The 19,968-nt window shown below is 36.0% G+C and overlaps 1 protein-coding gene across 2 annotated transcripts in view; it reads left to right on the top strand.

Annotated features, from left to right (window-relative positions):
- Positions 1 to 9,339: 9,339 nt before the first annotated feature.
- Positions 9,340 to 19,968, top strand: part of CDH19 (cadherin 19) — a 46,324-nt gene continuing 35,695 nt past the window's right edge. For both annotated transcript variants that reach the window (XM_037128713.2, XM_053664137.1), the window contains exon 1: positions 9,340 to 9,464. The gene's annotated coding sequence lies outside the window, so the exon portion shown is untranslated. The remainder of the gene's footprint in view (positions 9,465 to 19,968) is intronic.

Raw genomic sequence — 19,968 nt, 5'->3', positions numbered from 1 at the left:
AGCTTGAATTCCAATTCTATCATTTTCTCTCTGTGCAACTTTGAGGAAGGTACCCTGCCTCTCTAACCTGCAGTGTACTCAATCCAAATGTGGGGAAAATATCGACCTAATAGGACTATCATGAGGATTAATTAAAATAACTATATGGAAAAAACATATACCTTTATATATAATTATACAAAAAGAATATATTAGGGTAGTTGAGGTAAAATAAATATTAGCTTACATTTTCTTTATATAATAGGCTTTTATTATTTAGTGCACAGATATAGGGAAGTTCCGAGGGTCAGACTTCTAGTAATTTAATCCAAGATCAAATGTGTGGGCAAAATCTCCTACAAATAACTATTTTAAACTCTAAAATTAGAAAATATACATATATAGAGAGAGAATATAAAACTATAACACGTGTATGTGTACTTTTATTAGACATACATGTTATTTTATGCATTATTGTTAACACATAAACAACCTAAAGTATATGAGTGTATGCATGCGTGCATTTATTTAAAGCTTTAAAGATCACTAAAAATTTTGGTACCCTATATTAGAAGATATGTTTAAAAAATGATCATGAAAAAGATGTCCAAATATGCAGAAGAGGCTAAAGCAGAGCTTACAGGAAAATTTTACAGCTTAAATGTTCAAACTGAAAAACAATAAAGGTATAAAACTAATGTATGTAGCCCAGTCAAGAGGCCCCCTCCAACACTGGCAAACTGAACACAAAATAAGCAGAGAATAGTAAATGATAAATATAAGAATGCAAATCGACTAAATAGCAACAATAGAGAAAAACAGTGGAAGCAAAAGCTGCTTAAGATTGGTGAAATGATCATTTTCTCTCTGTGCAACGTTGAGGAAGTTACATGGCCTGCTAATCTGCAGGATGATAAACCTCCATCATAAAAGAAAGAGAAAAAGAGAGAGGGAAATAACTTCTTATTCATAGTGGGGAAGAAAAAGAATGTCTATAGAGATTTTATAGATAGTAAGTAGATAATAAGGGTCTATTATGAAAAACTGTATGCCAATAAAGTTGATACTTAAATGGACTTCATGGATTCTTCCAAGTACAAACATTCAATCTGAATCAAAGAGAGGAAAAATAAATTGCCTTATGTCTATTCACATAATTTAATTCTCAATTCGAAATTTACCCACCAAAAAATATTTCAACTATATAATCAGCAAGCAACCAGTGATATTTATCAAACATTTAGAAATAAATGCCACCATGCATAGACAAACATTTTAAGAAAATAGAGAAGAAGTAACCAAATGCCAGTGATTTATATGAGATCGGCATTACCCTGACAGCAAAGCATGAGAAAAAGTCACAGGAAAAGAAAACTATGGCATTTACATAGACAAAAATTCTTAACAAAATATCACCATGTCAAATCCCCCAGTATAACAAAGTCTTAGTCTGTAACGAACAAGTGAGATTTTTCATAGGCTTGAAAGTAGTTTAACATTGGAAAATCCATCAGTACAACTCATCATACTAAAATAATAAAGATACACTTTTGATCATTTCAATGGGTATAGGAAAAGCATGACAAATGACACTATCTTTTCATGATAAAAACGCTCAGTACACTAAAAATGAAAAGGAACATGTTCAATGTAATCATGAAAAGTGAATGTTTTTCCCTTAGTTAATGTGACAAGAATGTCTCTTCTCAAAATGTGTATCCACATTGTACTAAATGTCTGGCTGTGTGCAATAAGGTACTACAGGAAACAAAGCATTCAAAGGTTTGAAAAGAGGAAGCAAAAAGCTGTTATAAATTAATCATTTACATAAGAAATGTTAAGAAATATACAAAAAATCAACTATGCCTAATAAATGAATTTAGCAAGGTCCCAAGTTACTATGTCAGAACTATGTAACCATACAGACAAATTTATCAAAGGGTAGTCAAAATCAAATTGCAAAACACTGCTGATGTAAGTCATAAGGAAGTACAGATGAGTGGAGACCGCACCAAGCTCCCAGACCGGGAGATTCAAGGGTGTTAATGTGTTTCATAGCTTCCACAATGGTTACAAATTCAATGGCATCATTTCCCAAAACACTGTTCCCTTTTCTCCCTGTCTCTCCTATTTTATTTTATTTTCTGTTCATACCCAAAACATTATCCCCAACCATTTCACTTCATTCCTTTCTTTTTTGTTACTTTTCTCACAACTGGCCAGTCTAGAAACCTGTGGGGGGAAAAACACATTGTACCTACAATTGTACCCTTTTATTTACCTACAATTAGCACATCTTCAAGGGCCTAATGATAAATATCTGGACAAGTCATTTTCATGTCTTTACCACTGTCTTAGCCCATGCCTTTATGTTTCATCCATTTGTGTGAGAATTACTAAAATAGACTCATAATCGAATATCCTGCCTTGGCTGTTAAATAGCACTCCTTACTGTTGCCAAAATCACTTTCCTAAAATTCAGATTTAGTCAAATGATCCTTTCCCGAAAGACATTGGTGTATTCACAACTGAGTCAAACACCTTCATGTTCTTGTTCTGCTTATATGTTCATGCTTAACTCCTAACATTTTTCAACATCCACCTCAAAATCCAAGTATGCCAGTATTTTAGGCATTCCATTAACGTGGCATTCTTAGTGGTATTGCACGCAAGTTACCTCTTTTTTTTATGATTTTATTTATTTTATTTTTAGATAGAGGAGAAGTGATGGAGAAAAAGATGGAGAGAAACATCAATGTGTGGTTGCCTCTCGTGAGCCCCACCCCACTCTGGGGACCTGGCCCACACACCAGGCATGTGCCCTCACTAGGAATCGAACCAGTGACCCTGTGATTCATAGGCCAGCACTCACTGCACTGAACCACACCAGCCAGGAATTAGGCTACCTTTCTTAAGGTAAGTAGACCTGCTTGTCCATAGAGCTCAATATGAGCACCATCTCTTTCTCGGACTTTCCCAAGTGCCGCCGAACTTCCATCTGTAAAGCACCGGTAGACTAAGTAGCATCCTCCTGTGCTCCTGCAGTACCCTGTGAAAAATATGTCCTAGCATGTATGAGAGTCTAAAAAATGCAAGGCCCTTTCACTAATAGATGACTTGATTTTTGTAGAGAAAGAGCACAGTATGGTTTTTTTTAAATTTTGTTTGTTTTTATCCATTTCTACCATAGTGCCTCACACAGAGCCACACTCAACATCCCTTGAATAAATGAATGTTGTAAAGACATTCAATGGCAGTCTAAATACAAGACAGCGTGATAGAGTGGAAACTGGGTCACTTCTGGCATCAGATAGACAGAAACTTGAAATCTGGCTGCAAAATATTCCAACTGTGTGACATTCTCTGAGTTTCAGTTTCCTTATGCCTGGTAGAATGAAAATAATAGCAACCAGCATATAACACAATGCCTGAAATCTCTATATCACTTAGAAGGGCCACAGCATCCTTTTATCTTGCTGCTGGAAGGGATGCTCAGGAGAATTAGCATTGTTTGGGTACAGTTCCCTTTGCCCTTGAAAGTCGGGCTGGAGGCATGGCTCCAAAAGATAAAATAGCTCCTGTCCAGGTAGCTCAGTTGGTTAGAGCATCATGCGGAAACACCATGCTGGTGGTTTTGATCCCTGGTCAACGAATGCATAAATCAGTAGAACCGCAGATCAATGTTTCTCTCTCTCCCTAAAGTTCAGTAAAACAAAAGATAAGCAACTATAGGACCATTGCTAATGTACGTAGACTCTCATAGCTCTCATCAATTTTAACAGAAAAATATTTCCCCTTCTTCTATTTTCTGGAAGAGCTTGAGAAGGGTAAGTATTGAATTTCCTTTGAATGTTTGGTAGAAATCACTAGTGAAGCTATCTAGTTCTGGGATTTTACTTTTTGGGAGGTTTTTTGATGGTTGTTTCAATTTCTTCACTGTTGATTGGTCTGCTAAGAGTTTCTAGTTCTTCATGATTCAGTCTAAGAAGTTTACATATTTCTAGGAAGATATTTGTTTCTTCTAGATTATTGAAGTTGGTGGCATATAGTCTTCCACGGTATTCTTGTACGATCCTTTGTATTTTTGCAATCTGTGGTAACTTCTCTTTAATGTCTGAATTTGTTTGAGTCTTTTCACTTTTTGCCTTAGTGAATCTAGCCAGAGGTTTGTTAATTTTATTAATCTTTGCAAAGAACCAACTCTTCCTTGCATTAGTTTTTTTTGTATAGGCTTTTTTGCTCTTCATTTTATTTAATTCTGCTCTAATTTTTAATTTTCATTCTGTTGATGTTGGGCTGCTTTTTTCTTTTCTTCTTCTACTTTTTTTAAGGTGTAATTTTAGGTTGTTTACTTTGTTTTTTTTCCTTGTTAGTTTAGATAGACCTGTAATAAGAGAATAAGCATTTACTAGTAGAAGTTTAAAATCTGTCACTAAGAACTTACAGGTGTAGCAATCAGCCATAAATAAGATAAATTATACAAAAGCAAAAACCAAGGGAAGGAAAAGCCTTACTCAGAAAGAAGATAATGACGCAATTCAGTGTTAAGTGGGAGAGGAACAGAGAGAGAGACTAACCAAATCAGTTTTGGAGACCAAAGGACAAGTATGAACTCCCACCGCGGACATTACGAGGTCTGCTACAACCCCTCCCTGGCTATTCCTGTACTCCCATGCAACTCTGCTCCAGCGTAACTACAAACAAAAAATCTCGTCTCTCCTGGCAACTCAAATTGCCTGACCCATCGACACCTGCGTCACGAGGTTGCTGAGATCAGGAAGCTGGATGCTGAATGCACAGTAGCCCCTAAAATGTTTTACATCATTTCCCGGCTTGGACAGTGACATTCTAACCTCAAGGCACAAACTAGGTTGGTCCTTTAAAAGGCACATTAGATCATATTCTCTTTATTTAAAACTCTCCAATGGCTTACCATCTCATTCCTTGCCAAAGCTAAATAACCTAAAATTACCAGCGAGGCCATCTAAAGTCTCCCCTCATGTGCACAAGGGAACACACACATTCATGCACACACACCCCCCTCACCTTCTACTTTTGACCTCTCTACATTCCACTCAGGACAGACTTCTTGATGTCCTTTGAATGTTTTAGGTAACAGATTCTTGGATCTAAGCTCTTCTCTGGCAAGATAACTGCAGAGCACACTCCCCACCTCACGAATGTTTTCTGCCCACCGTCTCCTTCCCACTCGAACTTCCCTGATGTGTCTGTATTAAATGCTGTGCATCCTGCTCCGTGACAATACTAACTAATCCTCTCCTCTGATTTATGTTTCTAATCAGCACTTTTGCGTAGCTAATGTCCTAGATATTCAGCTAATCAATCTTGTCCATTCACTGTGTCCCTTTAGAAGAACATGGGCTCCACTTTGGGGCTTTTGTCTGCAGTTTTCCTGAGTGTATCTCCAATGCTAAGACAGGTGCCCAGAAGACTTCCCCTTTTGTCCCTCTCCACCCAGTAACCCCATTCCCTCCAGTGACCACACCAAGACACATCATGATTAAAATGCTAAAGGTTAAAGATAAAGAAAGAATTTTAAAAGCAGCAAGAGAAATGTAGATAGTTACCTACAAAGGAGTTCCCAGGAGGCTGTCAGCTGATTTCTCAAAAGAAACTTTGCAGGCTAGACTGGACTGGTAAGAAGTATTCAAAGTGACTAAAGCAAGGAACTAAAACCTAGATTACTCTATCTAGCAAAGCTATCATTTAGAATGGAAGGGCAAATAAAATCCTTCCCAGACAATGTAGACCTAAAGAAGTTCATCATCACTAAACCATTATTATATGAAATAAAGGGAACTATATAAAAAAGGAAGATCAAAACTATGACTATTAAAATGGCAATAAATTCGCAACTATCAACAATTGAATCTAAAAAACAAACTAAGGAAACAAGCAGAACAGGAACAGAACCATAGATATGAAGATCATTTGGAGGGTTATCAGTGGGGAGGGCGAAAGAGAGCATGGGGGAAAGGTGCAGGGATTAAGAAGTACAAAGTGGCAGTTACAGGGAACAAAATAGGCAGGGGTGTTAAGAACAGTATAGGAAATGGAGTAGCTGAAGAACTTGCATGCTTGACCCTGTTTTTAAAAGAAGTGTGTCTTTTTAAAATTGCATGTTTTCTTCAGGAAAGAAGGAATGTTGTACAACAGAGGTTTTGATGTTAAAAAAAACCCTCTATTCAGAAACTGCTCTGCTATTTGAATTATGTTCACATCAATGTAAGGGGGCCAACAACTACCTGGAAGAAATGTTGTGAGGATTAAGCAACATCACGTATGCATAACCTACATCAGAGTGCAGTCATTCCACGTGTACTGAGACAAACTGAAGCTTTCCATTTCTTCTGCATGCAGACCACCCTGAACCTGCCTCAGTAGTCTAGTTTGTGAGCAGTTTTGGCTTTCAGCCATGCAGTTGCATGCCTCTGAAGGTCTGGATATGTTTGCCTGCAAAAGTATTGGTGCCAGGCTTTCTTATTATTGAGCATGTGGATTTATAAAATATAACTAATGATATGTGTCTGAAAGCACAAGCCATTTTTTTGTTCAAATTAAGGTGAATTTTTTAGAGATGCTTATTAAAAGCAAGATGTTAAAATGCCATGAAAGGGCATGAATGAATACACTGTAAAATAGTTATTAAAAATCATTAACACCGAATAGTAACAGTTTGTGTCCACACAAAAACCTGTACAGCTCTATTCATAATTGTTAAAACTGTCAAGCAACCCAGATGTTGGTTAGTAGAAGAATAGATAAACTGTGGCGCATCCGGACAATGGAATATTATTCAGGAGTGAAAAAAATGCTCTATTGTGCCATGAACATACCTGGAGAAATCATAACTCCATATTGCTAAGTAAAAGAAGCCATTGTGAAAAGACTGCATAGTTGTGATTGCAACTATACAACATTCTGGCAAAGGCAGAACTATGGAGAAGGTGAAAGATCAGTGATGGCCGGGGTTAAGTGAGAGGCAGGGATGAAGTGACAGAGCACAGAGGATCTTTAGGCAGTGAAGCCATGCTGTATGGTGCTATAATGGTGGATACGGGTCATTAAACATTTGTCCAAACCCACAGAATGAGAAACACGAAGGGTCAACCCCAGTGTGAACTCTGGACTTTGGTAGAGAGGGGTTGATGTGCCCCGTAAGTTCATCGGTTATAATCAATATAACTGTGGTGGTTACCCGCAACTCCGGCGTAGGATTGGACGGCGAGGCAGGCTGAGATGTGCGTGGGTGAGGGCACAGGGACCACACAGTCTTCATGCTCCATGTTGCTGTAGCCTAAAACACGGCTCTAAAAACATGAGTTAAAATTCTTTGACTGATAGGTCTTCATGTTCCTTTAAAATTTCCTTCACTCTTAAGATACAAAGAGGAAAACCTAGACACATGATGAATGTGCTTTATGAAAAAAATAGGCAGAGACCCATTCTGAGGATAATATCTCAGAGAATCTGCCTTGCTACCTGAAAATATATATACACACACACATAATACAATGACATATAATATATATTAAATTAAACTACATGTATATATAATAATAAGCTGAAATATTAAAGCTATCTTAAGAAATACTGTTTTATTAAACCATATTAATTAATTGGTCCACTGTCAGAAAATATAACATAGAATAAGCTAATTTCTGCTGAGTAGATTGTGTATATATATATGTGTACATTTATACATATATTTATTGACCACATATATAATTTAATGTTCAAGTATACTGTACTATAAATATTAAAAGCCACTACATTATATAAAACAAAGCCTGAGTTGGTCAACTTTTTCTGTGAGTGCCAAGATAGTAACTATTTTAGGTTTTTTAGATCAAGAATCTGTTGCAAGGACTCCCCACTGCCATAATAGTCTGCAAGCAGCTACAGACAACTGAGACCATGCATAACGAATGTGAATGGCTGAGTTCCAACACCCTTATTTGTATCAATAGAAGGCCAGGTGGATTTGGTGCAGGGGCATCTTAATTTGTGATGTAGAGAAAGATTGTCATTTAATTAATGTTCAAATATTACTAACTTCCAATGACTAGTTTTCATTAGTTTCAATATATACATTTAAGCAGGATCTTTCTTTTCACAAGTATATGCACGATTTTTAGAAAGTGTAGCAGCGTTTTAGAGGTACAATTGCATTTCAGGAAACTTAAGCAACACACAGGGCATCCACTTGTACGGTTCAGCTCAGTCCACAAATGAGCTGTTCTGTTCCACAGTTTTCCCATGCTCTGCAGCGATTCGATAACATGTGTTTCACGTCTCATCGCATGTGTGGTGGAGGCTGACATTCCTCTCTTCCCAAATGATTCTATTGGATTTTCATTTTGTTTTCACCCCTTTGGGATGCTTAAAAATTACATGTGCCTTTCATTTTCAAGAAGTGGTTGGTCACAGTCTTCTGTGTCTTTGTACCACTCTGACCTCTGACACAGTCTTGTGAAAGTAAAGATGATAGATGATAGAGATTGACAATCAGGACAATCAACAGTGATAAGTCTGCATTTCTGGAGTTCTGTTTCTGAATTCTAGTATTTTAAACTGTTTGTTTTTGTATTGTCAATTGTTAAAGTGTGTCTTTTATAGAATGGACATTTTGTTATTTATGTAGTTATTTATTGCCAATTTCTTTTATCATGGGGATTAGATTACAGTTTAATCAAGACAAACTCTTCCTTGAATGCAGAGCTCCAGAGAAGGTGAGCTCACACCAGCAAAACAAAACAGAAATAAAAGATGAAATGTGTATGTTTATGAACAGATAAATTTTAATTATATCACACCAATACTGCTGCAACTAGAATTTAACAGATAAATCTTGTAAGGCTATACAAAGTGTTGCCACATTTAACAGATATGTTTTAACTAGGAGCCAAGTTTTACTGAGTCTGACAAAAAAGGGCTTACCATTGTTCTAAGCTTTTGTTTGTTGTTTTTGTTCTCAGAAAGCATTTTATTTTCTCCTATTGATCTTGCAGGGGCGTGTCCTTTCCCCTGCAGAGCCCTCTTACATAAGTTCATAAGTTGAATTCCCTCTTTATCACCTCAAGGCCATAAGTACCTCATTTCTATTTTATTTTTGCTCATTGTTAGGAAAAGGGCAAAGAATACGATCAGTTCATTCTACTTGCTGGAGCTGTCTGCATTTTAACCCCAGACTAGGAGCGGACACCAGAGCACCCTTACGGTATTTTACACAAAGGGCTCAGTGTTCAAGGCTCTACTCAGAGAACCCAAAATAGCGTCCAGTGAGCAGCGACAAACCGAGTGTCATGGTGCTGAACGCCATAGCCCAGAGCACAGTGACTCAGTCAGGTCTGATGAGACGCCAGGGAAGCAAAAGAAGAATAATCTCTTCTACTGTCCCTCGTGTGTTTAACAGGAATCTTGAACTTCCATTGCTTCGGAACTGCTAGAATTTGAAGACATAGGTAAGAATGGGATAATCAGGCATACATTGAACTGTATAAATTATTTTTTAATGACTATAGTGCCAAAAAGTACTTTGAAAAGCTCTTCGCCAATGTGTACTTCACAGAAAAGAAAAAATTCTAATGCTTGAAAACTGTGACATGTATTTTGAACTTTCTCTAAGACAAATATATGTGAGAGCAATTAGCCATCATTATTGTTCAGATGGAGAAAAAGTTGCTTATATCTAGAATATTTAAAATATTGTTGCCAGGAGATATGTATCACCACTGTATTTTTTCCTTTCTCTAGAATTTTGGTTTTTAGTCTATCATGTATTTTACCTCCACACTACCAGATGATACTTATAGTAAAATTGTCAACCTTGAAATTATGAGAACAAATATTTACTTACAGAGTAAATAATCTAATAAATGATTTATATTTAGGAAGTGATATAAGTATGGTACTTTCTGCATATCTGAATAAAACTAAATGTTTCTTTGAAGACCAATCTATTTTCACATACAAGTATTTAATTTTCTTCTTTTGCTATCAAACTCTCTATAGACATTTGAAAATTTTATAAACAAAATGCTGAATTAAGAATGTTATAAATAATACCGTTAAAAGTAAACCACTGAGTTTAGTTTGACTATAAACACATATATATTGAAATATGTATACATGTAATTAGAAAATATTATATTCATTACATATAATAAAAGGCTATTTTATCAACTTTGAAAGGTATAAAATTGTATATTAAGAAAATGCCAAATTTGAGACACAATTCAATGTGTTTCTAATTTGTTGAAAATAATTTTAATTAGGTTACTAATATTAATAAAGTATTTCAATGAAATTTTGCCAAAGGGATTTAGTAGATCTGGAATATGAAGAGATAAACAACAAAAGTATCTAAATAGAATGGCAAATTTTTTCTTTAGAGTATATAAATTTATACTTTAGTCCATGAATTCATTTTTTGAATTACTATATCTGTACAGAAGGTATTATTTATATAAAATATTTGTAGCCCTGACTGGTGTGGCTCAGTGGATTAGTGTTGGCCTATGAACCAAAGCATTAATGGTTTGATTCCCAGTCAGGGCACATGCCTGGGTTGTGGGCCAGGCCCCCAGTAGGGGACATGTGAGAAGCAACCACACATTGATGTTTCCCTCTCTTTCTCTCTCCCTTCCCCCTCTCTAAAAATAAATAAGTAAAAATAAAAATAAATAGATTAAATTCAATATTTGCAAATTTAGTAATATACACATTCTTGGTAATTTGCAATATAAATTAATATAGTAAAATCATATAAGTTCATACAAAATACTTATTAAAATCTAAATACTTTAGTTGTTTAAGTATGACAAATATGCATATATACATGCTTATAATTTTTATTTGAAAAAGCTGAAGGGATTAAGAAATACAAACTTTTCAGTTATAAAATAAATCACTGGGATCTATTATAAGGTACAGGAAACATAGTAAATAAAATCATAGTAACTTCCTAATGTAACGTTGTATGTCAACTATAGTTTAAAAAATGTTTTAGAATATTTAAATTTCAATGTAATGTGACTCTCTCTGCTTATCACATTTTTCAACCAATAAAAGTATTTTTCAAAAAGGAATAATCATTATAAAATTAAGTGTAGAATTATTCATTTTTAAGTAAATAGCCAGCTTATGAAATCTAGAAATTATCTGATATTTTATTCTTTAAATGCTTCCTATGCATTCCTAAGAATTGTTACTATTCTTTTATAATAAACCTATCTAAGAATATAGATTGATACTGAATTTTTTGCCCCTCACACTCTTCAGATGTCTCCCAATGTAATGTTAGATTTCAGGTGCTATAGAATATTTAACATGTTCTACAGTTTAGAGGGACGCATAGTTCTCATTCCCTACTTTGCTTGCATTGGGTTTTATTGCCACCGACCTGATGTTTGAGAACCATGCTGATGAGAATGAGGAAGTGGACCATGTACATTTTGTTGTCATGGCGATTTCCTTTAGTATGGTGACCTTTGACGACCTGACCTTTGATGAGACGTATTAGATTGAGGACTACACATACAAATGTGGAATTTAGTGAGCCCGTATGAATCCTTCTTTCTGGCAATGCTGCTAAAAGCTCGTAGATTTGAGAAATGAGTGACTTTTACCAAAGTGACCAGAAAGAAGTCTGATACTTTCTAAAAATAATCCATACTTTTAAAGTGTTCATCACCGGCTCACATCACCACTCAGTTGAGAGTCCAGCAAAATGTTCTAAAACCTACCTTTTTGCAACTTACAACAAGTCAGTTTCTTTTGCAATGATGTAAGCCCTCTGGAGGATTCTCATATGATTCACTAAGAGAATTCTTATCTCCCTTCGAATGCAGTTCTAGCTCCAGTAAAGAGGAAGTGGTTTCATCAGAAATGTGCTGCATTAATTACTCAGTAAAAGACATTCACAATCATCAAAGGATGCCATAATGTTCAAGCAGAACATAATGTTCAGAGACTCTGCTTTGGCATACCAGGTCTAATGAAAAACAAATTCATGGAACCGGGAAGCAGATGAGTGGTTACCAGAGGGGAAGAGCTTGGAGGGGGGGACCATGTGGAAAAAGCAGGCCAGCTGTGTGACCACAGCTGGGAACTAGACTTTTGGTGGTGAGCACCCTGGAGCAGACCTGAAAGTTATACAACACTATAATGTGGCCTAAATAAAGTAAAAGTTTAAAATGTTATTACAGGACAGTGACGTATAAACATGCAGGATTAGTACATCCACATTTTTATGCCCCTTCATCCTATGACTTTCCATAATAAAAGATCACCATAAATGTGCAGAATAGTAGGTTAAAGTGGAAATAATTTTGGCATATCAGTTATGGCCTAAAATAACCTAAGTAATTTTCTCTAAGTACAAAACTTAGAAATGTCATTTCTATGAAAATGAGTAAGTTATACATAAATCATAGGAGAAAAATGCCACCGTTTTTCCGCTTTTAAGTTGAATTACAGCTGGATTGTTTCCAAGAGTTCGCCATCTACTTAAAAGTCTCTAGTGGACATTCTGACATCCTTTGATGAAGAGAGGACACTGCCAAGATTCAAAGACAAACAGGGACTGTCACCATAACACGAAAACGAGAAAGAGAACAGAACAGAGATGCATCTTTTGTTTGAATTTTAAAAGTATTGTTTGTTATTAAACAAATACTTCTTGATTGTGCTTGAAATTTGCTCTTGATCCAGCAAGGCCAAAAAGAGCCCTTTTCCCAAAGTGACAGATGAAAAATGCAGGGGCCAGGACACCACTTTTCAGCTGGGTGCGGACCCTCCTTCTAAATAAGACATTGGTTTTTCTTTGCCTCTTGATCTTCTCTTCCATCTAATGTCTATCAAATGCTCCAGTTCTGTAGGCACATCAGGATCTGATTCCAAACACCTTGGTTAGTAATAAATAAGCATATGTATTTGCATACATATGTACACACTTGTACATATGTGCATCTATATACTTGTCAAAGGATACAAGTCAAATTTACATATTTGCTCATTTGATAATTAATGACCACAGTAAAATGCTATGCCATTTTATAAAATATATATTTAATAAAGTCACTTATATAATAAGTGTTACATATGTATATATATGTATATACGTTTTAACAGTTTAAAATACACAGCTCTTAACTCATAGGTATAATTTGTGTGAGATGATGTGAAATTGTATTATAAAGATATCTCTGAGTTTTTGTTTGTAGAGAATGAAGAAACAAGGAAAACCTGGTCAAGCTGTATATGTGTAAATTAGTTATTATGAATCTTAGATATTAATTAGCTGGCTTCTATATATAATGAAAAATGGTGTTAGGGATACCAGATATAAAAAATAGGGAGGAATTATTTCATAGAAAAATATTCCTTTCCACAGAATGCATTAATCTCCCTGCCCACGATAAACTGGAGTGACTTATACTCCATATAACCCAAATTTTTAAGATAAAAGAAAAATTTACTTACTCAATAATTCAGTCATTCATCCATATTATACTGAATACTTCTACATTTAAGCATTTAAAAAATAACATGTTTATCTTCTCTGTAATCAATTACAAGGGAATCAGAAAACTAAAAAAAGATATTCTTACTCACATTTTAAGTCCACTTTTATCTTAGATTAACTATATTTATGATACTTTTTCTTCCATAAATTTATATGTATTTTAACCCATTCTATTCCTAGAGGTATCCTTGTATTATTTTCTAAATTTAAAAAACATCTTTTTAAAATTTTTATGTACATTTTATTTGGAATTAAAGTATTGTACTAAAGTTTTATCTTGGGACATAGAAAGCAGGAATGTATTTACTATTAAAGCCTGCTATTCATGTTAAGGGAATTTGATTTTTTCTATATTTGTTAAAATACTTTGCAAGACCATTAAACCTGCAGCTACTATGTTATGAGTGTATAACTGTAGCCTCATCATCAGCTGCATATTCTTTATTTACTACTCCTAACTTCCTTTTATCTTTATAAATACTCATAAAGTATAAAAATCATTTACTGTAAAAATTTAGCTTCTGTTTTTCTTATTTCCAAATACTAAGTGCTGCTATTTTAGGTGTTAATTAACATCACACGCAAGAAACAGCTAACAACAAATTATTTCCTGCTTGCTACCTCCTGGAAATACTACCAGGATATATGTATGTCTCTCTGTCACTTCAAAATAAAACAAAACTTAGTACTTCAACTAATTACCTAAGAAAGTGAAAAATGTGCTGTGTATCTCAAAAGAAAAAAATTGGTTACTTTCTAGGAAATTAAATACCTTTATATCTAATTTTAATTTTAAACATTTTTCATTATAACTCTGAACATAGAAGAATTTTTTCGGCTTTACTTATTAATGGCGTAACCAAAACTGATTTCAATATTTCACCAACTGTGGCTGTGCACACGTGATACCCTGGTAATAAATGCGTAGGAAATGCATGTGACTCTGAGTGCACCAGAAAAATAGTGAAATCTCAGGGGAAAAAATCTCAGGAAAAAAGGCTTTTAAGCATTTGCTTTAAAAACTGTGAAGAAATGGCAGAAGAATTAAGTTAGTACCTAATATTGTGGAGAAAATACCCTAGAAAAATCAAGATTTGCAATAGACACAAGCAGGAATTAGCTGAATTCTACAGGCTGTGGAGATTTGTAGCCTTAATACCTTGATTTAGAAGTACTTTGACCTGGTCTGCTGTTTGAAGTAATGTTTTTAAATTAATATGCAAATGAACTTGTCCCTGAGCATATCCTATTTCTCCCTAATGCTGACCCTATTCAACTTCTATTCATTCAGGTTAGGTATTTTTTTAATCTCCTCTGTTAAGTCTTTATTCCAGCTTTTGCCTATAGCTGGTCTTGGGGACTTCCTTTCTCTCCTTAGTTTATATAAGCTCACTTTAATCTTTTTTTCTTCTCTTTTTTAAAAGGAGATTAATAATTAATATCTTCCTGAATTATAAGGAAGACTAACAAGGAGAACACATGAGGTATCCATGAAGGTGCCTGGAATGTAGTTGGTGATTTCATTGGAGTGCTAGGCTAGGTTACCAAGGAACTGTCCAATTCCCAACAAGCTCAATACCACAAGTATTTAATGGGAGTTGGTGGAGGGCAGCCCCCAGCTCCCCAACCTCACTCAGTGGTCCAATCTTGACTGAGGCTACGCTTTCTCCTAACTACGACTCTTGCTTGCCAAAGAAGGGAGAGAGAAGAACATCATTCCTGGGCCTTCCCTAGCTTCAGTTCTGAACTGATAGACATCACATTTACTTATATTTCATTAGCAAAACTGGATAGATCGATATGCCTGATTGAAAGAGGGATATTGGTAAACAGTAATTTGTCTTCCATGGGGACTAAATATTTTAGTTCCTTTTTTATTTGTATTTCATAGTCTGGTCACATCTATTTCGGCTTACTAATTGTCCAGCATTTAGGGATAGCTTGTGAAATCTTACAGAATTAGAGCCAACATTTTCTTAGAGCAATGGAGTGGAAGGGAAGGGAGGATTAGAATTACAGTTCTCTCTGAGTCTGGAATCACCATGCTCCCATTCAGAAACATTGGCCGTGATTTTTGCAGGTAGCGTAGCCTCAGTATTTCCAAACCTATCATGGACATTCCCTACCTGGGCACTCTTTCTTGAAATCCAGTCGGTCATCAAGTTTTGTGAATTCTGTTTTCAGTTACTCATTTTTCTCTCACTCCCATCACCCTTTCTGGGGACCATGGTCAGCCTGAATGCTGGGGAGCATTGTCACCTACAGGATGGCAGTAAACCATCCAGAGCGGCGAGGAGGGCACAGCAGAGCAACCATTTCAATGTCCTGGGATCCCTGGTGGTTTTAAGGACAGAGTAGAGGACTCAAATTCTTTCACCGATGACTAATGCTGTATTGGAACTAATGATTAAAATAAAAAGAAATATAAATTAAATATAAAGGTAGACATTGAGAGGGAAGTGAGACCATAAATAATACAGATTCCCCAAGAGATTTCAGCTGAAACACTGAACATTTCATTTGAAACAACTAAATATGTTTCCATTAAAATATCCCTGCTTCTGGGTTTAAGTGGACAAGATAGTTATTTATTTATTTACTTACTTATTCATTTATCTATATTTTTTAGAGAGAGGGGAAGGGAGGGAGAAACATCAGTGTGTGGTTGCCTCTCATGTGCCCCCTACTGGGAACCTGGCCCACAACCCAGGCATGTGCCCTGACTGGGAATTGAACCAGCAACTCTCTGATTCACAGGCTGGTGCTCAATCCACTGAGCCACACCAGCCAGGGCCTTAAGTAGTAAAGATTTTAAATAGATTCACACAATACAGAGTACCTTCTTTGACATGAATATTGAGGTTGTGTATATAATATAAAAAATAAATTTCAAGATATAGTCTACCACCAGCCACCAACCATCCATGCTATTCCTCTATAAGGAATTATAAAAATGCTTGAGTAATAAAAGGGATTGTTAATAGACATTGCAAGGTCTTCATTTTTTCATTTTATAAATAATCCTTAAAAATTAAAAGAAATTAAAGAAAGGGAAAGACTAACTACTTTCTCTGTGATAATATTGCCACTTCCAGCCCCATAGGCCGCATTTTACTGTATGTTTCACACTGAGTTGCGTGCATCAAACTCCAGTGTAAGAAGTTAGACATGCTTCTTTAAATTGAGGAAGAAAAAAGTTTTCTCCTTTTTTAAAGCCCATTTTAGAAATCATTATTTTAAGAGGTTTTTTTTCTTACTTTCTTTTTCAATTTAAGCTTTGGAACTTTCTGATCATCACACAGTATAAGCCTCCTGAAATGTTCTTTTGGTCAGGCCTATTCAATGGTTTCCTAAAGATGGAGACATTATATTAATTGCCATCCACTTTTCTTTATGAGAAGCGATTGTAGCTGAGCTTAGTTCAGCTTTTCACAAGGCTTCCAGAGTACATTATATTTTTATAAGTTTTCACAGATGGAATAATTATCTTTATGTAACCAAGAAGAGGTCATAGAAAAGACAATTTCTAATTAGATCCAGTTACAAATGGTATAAGTGCATAGATTATAATATTTTCATCTGTTAAGTCATAATTAGTCTTCTTTGAAAACATAATTGTTCTGAATCACACTGGGATCATTTGCAACCTATATGTGCCCACGCAATATCACATATTGCTTCAAGCATGACAATTTTTATTTGTCATAGTCATTTAGCCATGCTTGGAAACAATAGAATGACATTCAAGTCATTTGAAAATCCATGTAGAACACATGCATCAGGCATAATGTATCCTACACTATATTTGCGATAGTCATTTGTAAAGTTTTACATGTGTGCACACTACAGAAATAACAGCAGCTGAGTATTTCAAAGTTTAAAAGAACGGAAGTGATCAGATCTTTCCTACCCACTTCTAGGAAGATATTCACCTAGTTAGATGAAGACTCTTGGTAGGTGTCAGACAGTATAATGGATGCAGATTCTCATTTAATCAAGATAACCCTAAGGGACAGTACTGTTATTACCCTCATATCTCCCAGGAGATCACTGAGGCATGCAGTGGTTGGGCCAGTTGCCCAAAGTAATGCAGTAGGTGGGTGGCGACTGTTCTCATTGTCATCCCCCTGCACAGGTGGCACTCTTAAGCTCGCTGAGCTGCCTTTAGAACTTTTCAGCTCCACACATTTGGGAGAATGACCTCAGAATCAATAAATGGTGATCTCTTGATCTTCGCCCTGGTGTGAAAAACCTATACTTATGTAAATCGTTTTATAATTTATTATAAAATTATGTATGTATATGTTAAATATTAAAACAAATACACATGGGGGAAGTTTAAATCCATCTATAATTCCTGGTTTCAGAGATGATTTCTGTTTGCATTTGAGGGCATAATCTTCCACATCTTCCCTGTATTTGTCTACATTTTTTCCTTAAATAAGTGGCATCATTTTATATGTATTTATTTTTTTAACCTAAGGAAGTATTACAGCAACAGTTTTATTTAATCTTTATTATATTTTTTCTATTACCGTTTAGTCCCCTTATACCCGAGCAATTCCCACCCTATTGTCCATGAGTCCTTTTCCTTTTTGATCAATCCCTCCACCCCACCAGCTGTCATCTGCTCTCCATCTATGAGTCTGCCTCCATTTGGCTTATGAGTTCAGTCTGTTCATTAGATTCTACATATGAGTGAAATTAGATGGCATTTGCCTTTCTCTGTCTGGCTTATTTCAATTAACATAATGTTCTCCACATCCATCTATACTGTTGCAGAGGGTAAAATTTCCTTTTTTTGGGGGGTGGGTGAGTAAAATTCCCTCATGTAAATGCCCCATAGTTGTTTTACCCACTTATCTACTGATGGACACTTGGGCTACTTCCATATCTTGGTCACTGTAAATAATGCTGCAATGACCACAGGAGTGCTTATGTTCTTTCGAATTAGTGTTTCGGTTTCCGTCAGATGTGCTCCCAGAAATGGGATCACTGGGTCAAAAGGCAGATCCATCTTTACTTTTCTTGAGGTGTCTCCTTACTGCTACCCACAGTGGCTGCACCCGTCTGCATTCCCACCAATGGTGCAGAAGGTCCCCTTTCAAGACACTTTACAGCACCACATTCAATGGCTGAATAATGTTATGTGAGCATGCGTTTTGAAATTTGTTTTCATTCACTTGTGTACTTGTCAATTGTGAGACCAATTGCATGCATCTTCCCCAAATGAATAGGTTTAAGACAGGGAATTTCCAGTGTTTTTAAATTATACAATGAAAATAAACATATACCCACACACACACATAGTTTTACCTCCTTAAATAAGGTAAGTCACATTCAAATAATGTTTTGGATATTAGAAATAAGGCATTGCTTTATTTGTCCTGATTACTTATTTTTGAAAGAACATTAAGGGGAAAGGGATTCTATAAAAGAAGATATTTTCCAGGTTTGACTGCAATCACACAGGAAAAGAAGTGTAAGAAATAGCCTTTGGACATGTAATGGGTAAATGAATATTAGATTCCAAAATGGCAAAGACATAATTGAGTTTTATGCAGATTAATTACATGCACAACATATAATTAGAAATAGGGTCCAAAAGTAGTTTCAGACAAAATCTTCAGCACAGAGGCATGCAAAGATTTAACCTTGAAATAATATGGAGAAACCATGTTTTAGTAGTTAGTGGAAGAGGGGAGAAAATGGGATGTGTTTTGTTTCTTTTTTAATGAGATTTTGCCAGTGCGTATTTCATCAGCTGGACTCTGTCTCTGCTCATTCGAATATTCTGCACACGTGGGCTCAATCTGTCAAGTGTGGAGCACTCCAAACTTGGTGTTCATTAAAAGACATCCCGCCTCGCTGCTCAGAAACCGAGTTCACAATGGCCAGTGCAGGCAGGGAATGGCACTTGCTGGTCCCTATCTTCAGGACACCACACAGTGAATGGAGAAGGCTACGCTGTCCAAGAAGGCTCCAGACGCCCATACACAGGCATTCTGACTTTACAATGCTTTATCTGTAGCGCGCAGCTTTTATTTCTGACAGTAACTATGCACAGTTTAATGAGAGTTCATAAACGGGACAAAGAACGATCCTTTATATTCCAGGTCTGGGGCAAGAGAGTTGGCACGGGGACCATCACAATTTGGGGTTTGGAAGTGTCGCTTCCTTCTCGCGTAGGCACACAGCCTGCACCCACTCTCCTTTCTTTCCATGTTTCCTAATAGCGGTTCTGAGAAAGCCACTTAAAAGTCCTCACGGGGAGTGTCGCTCCACAAGACTGCCAGTTTCCTCTGATTTTAAAGAGGTGGCAAATAGAATTAAGTTTCTACATTTACCCCATGCACATTTCCGCAGCTTCAACTTTTCTTCTCCCCCTCACAACCACCAAATCCATCGTTCTGACTTATTCTTCCTTTTTTTTCTTTTAA

This window comes from Artibeus jamaicensis, unplaced genomic scaffold, assembly GCF_021234435.1.
Source record: "Artibeus jamaicensis isolate MK-2021 breed Jamaican fruit bat unplaced genomic scaffold, CSHL_Jam_final contig_354, whole genome shotgun sequence".
Taxonomy (NCBI): domain Eukaryota; kingdom Metazoa; phylum Chordata; class Mammalia; order Chiroptera; family Phyllostomidae; genus Artibeus; species Artibeus jamaicensis.
The sequence above is the reverse complement of the archived record's forward strand: the minus strand, read 5'-3'. Positions and strand labels throughout refer to the sequence as shown.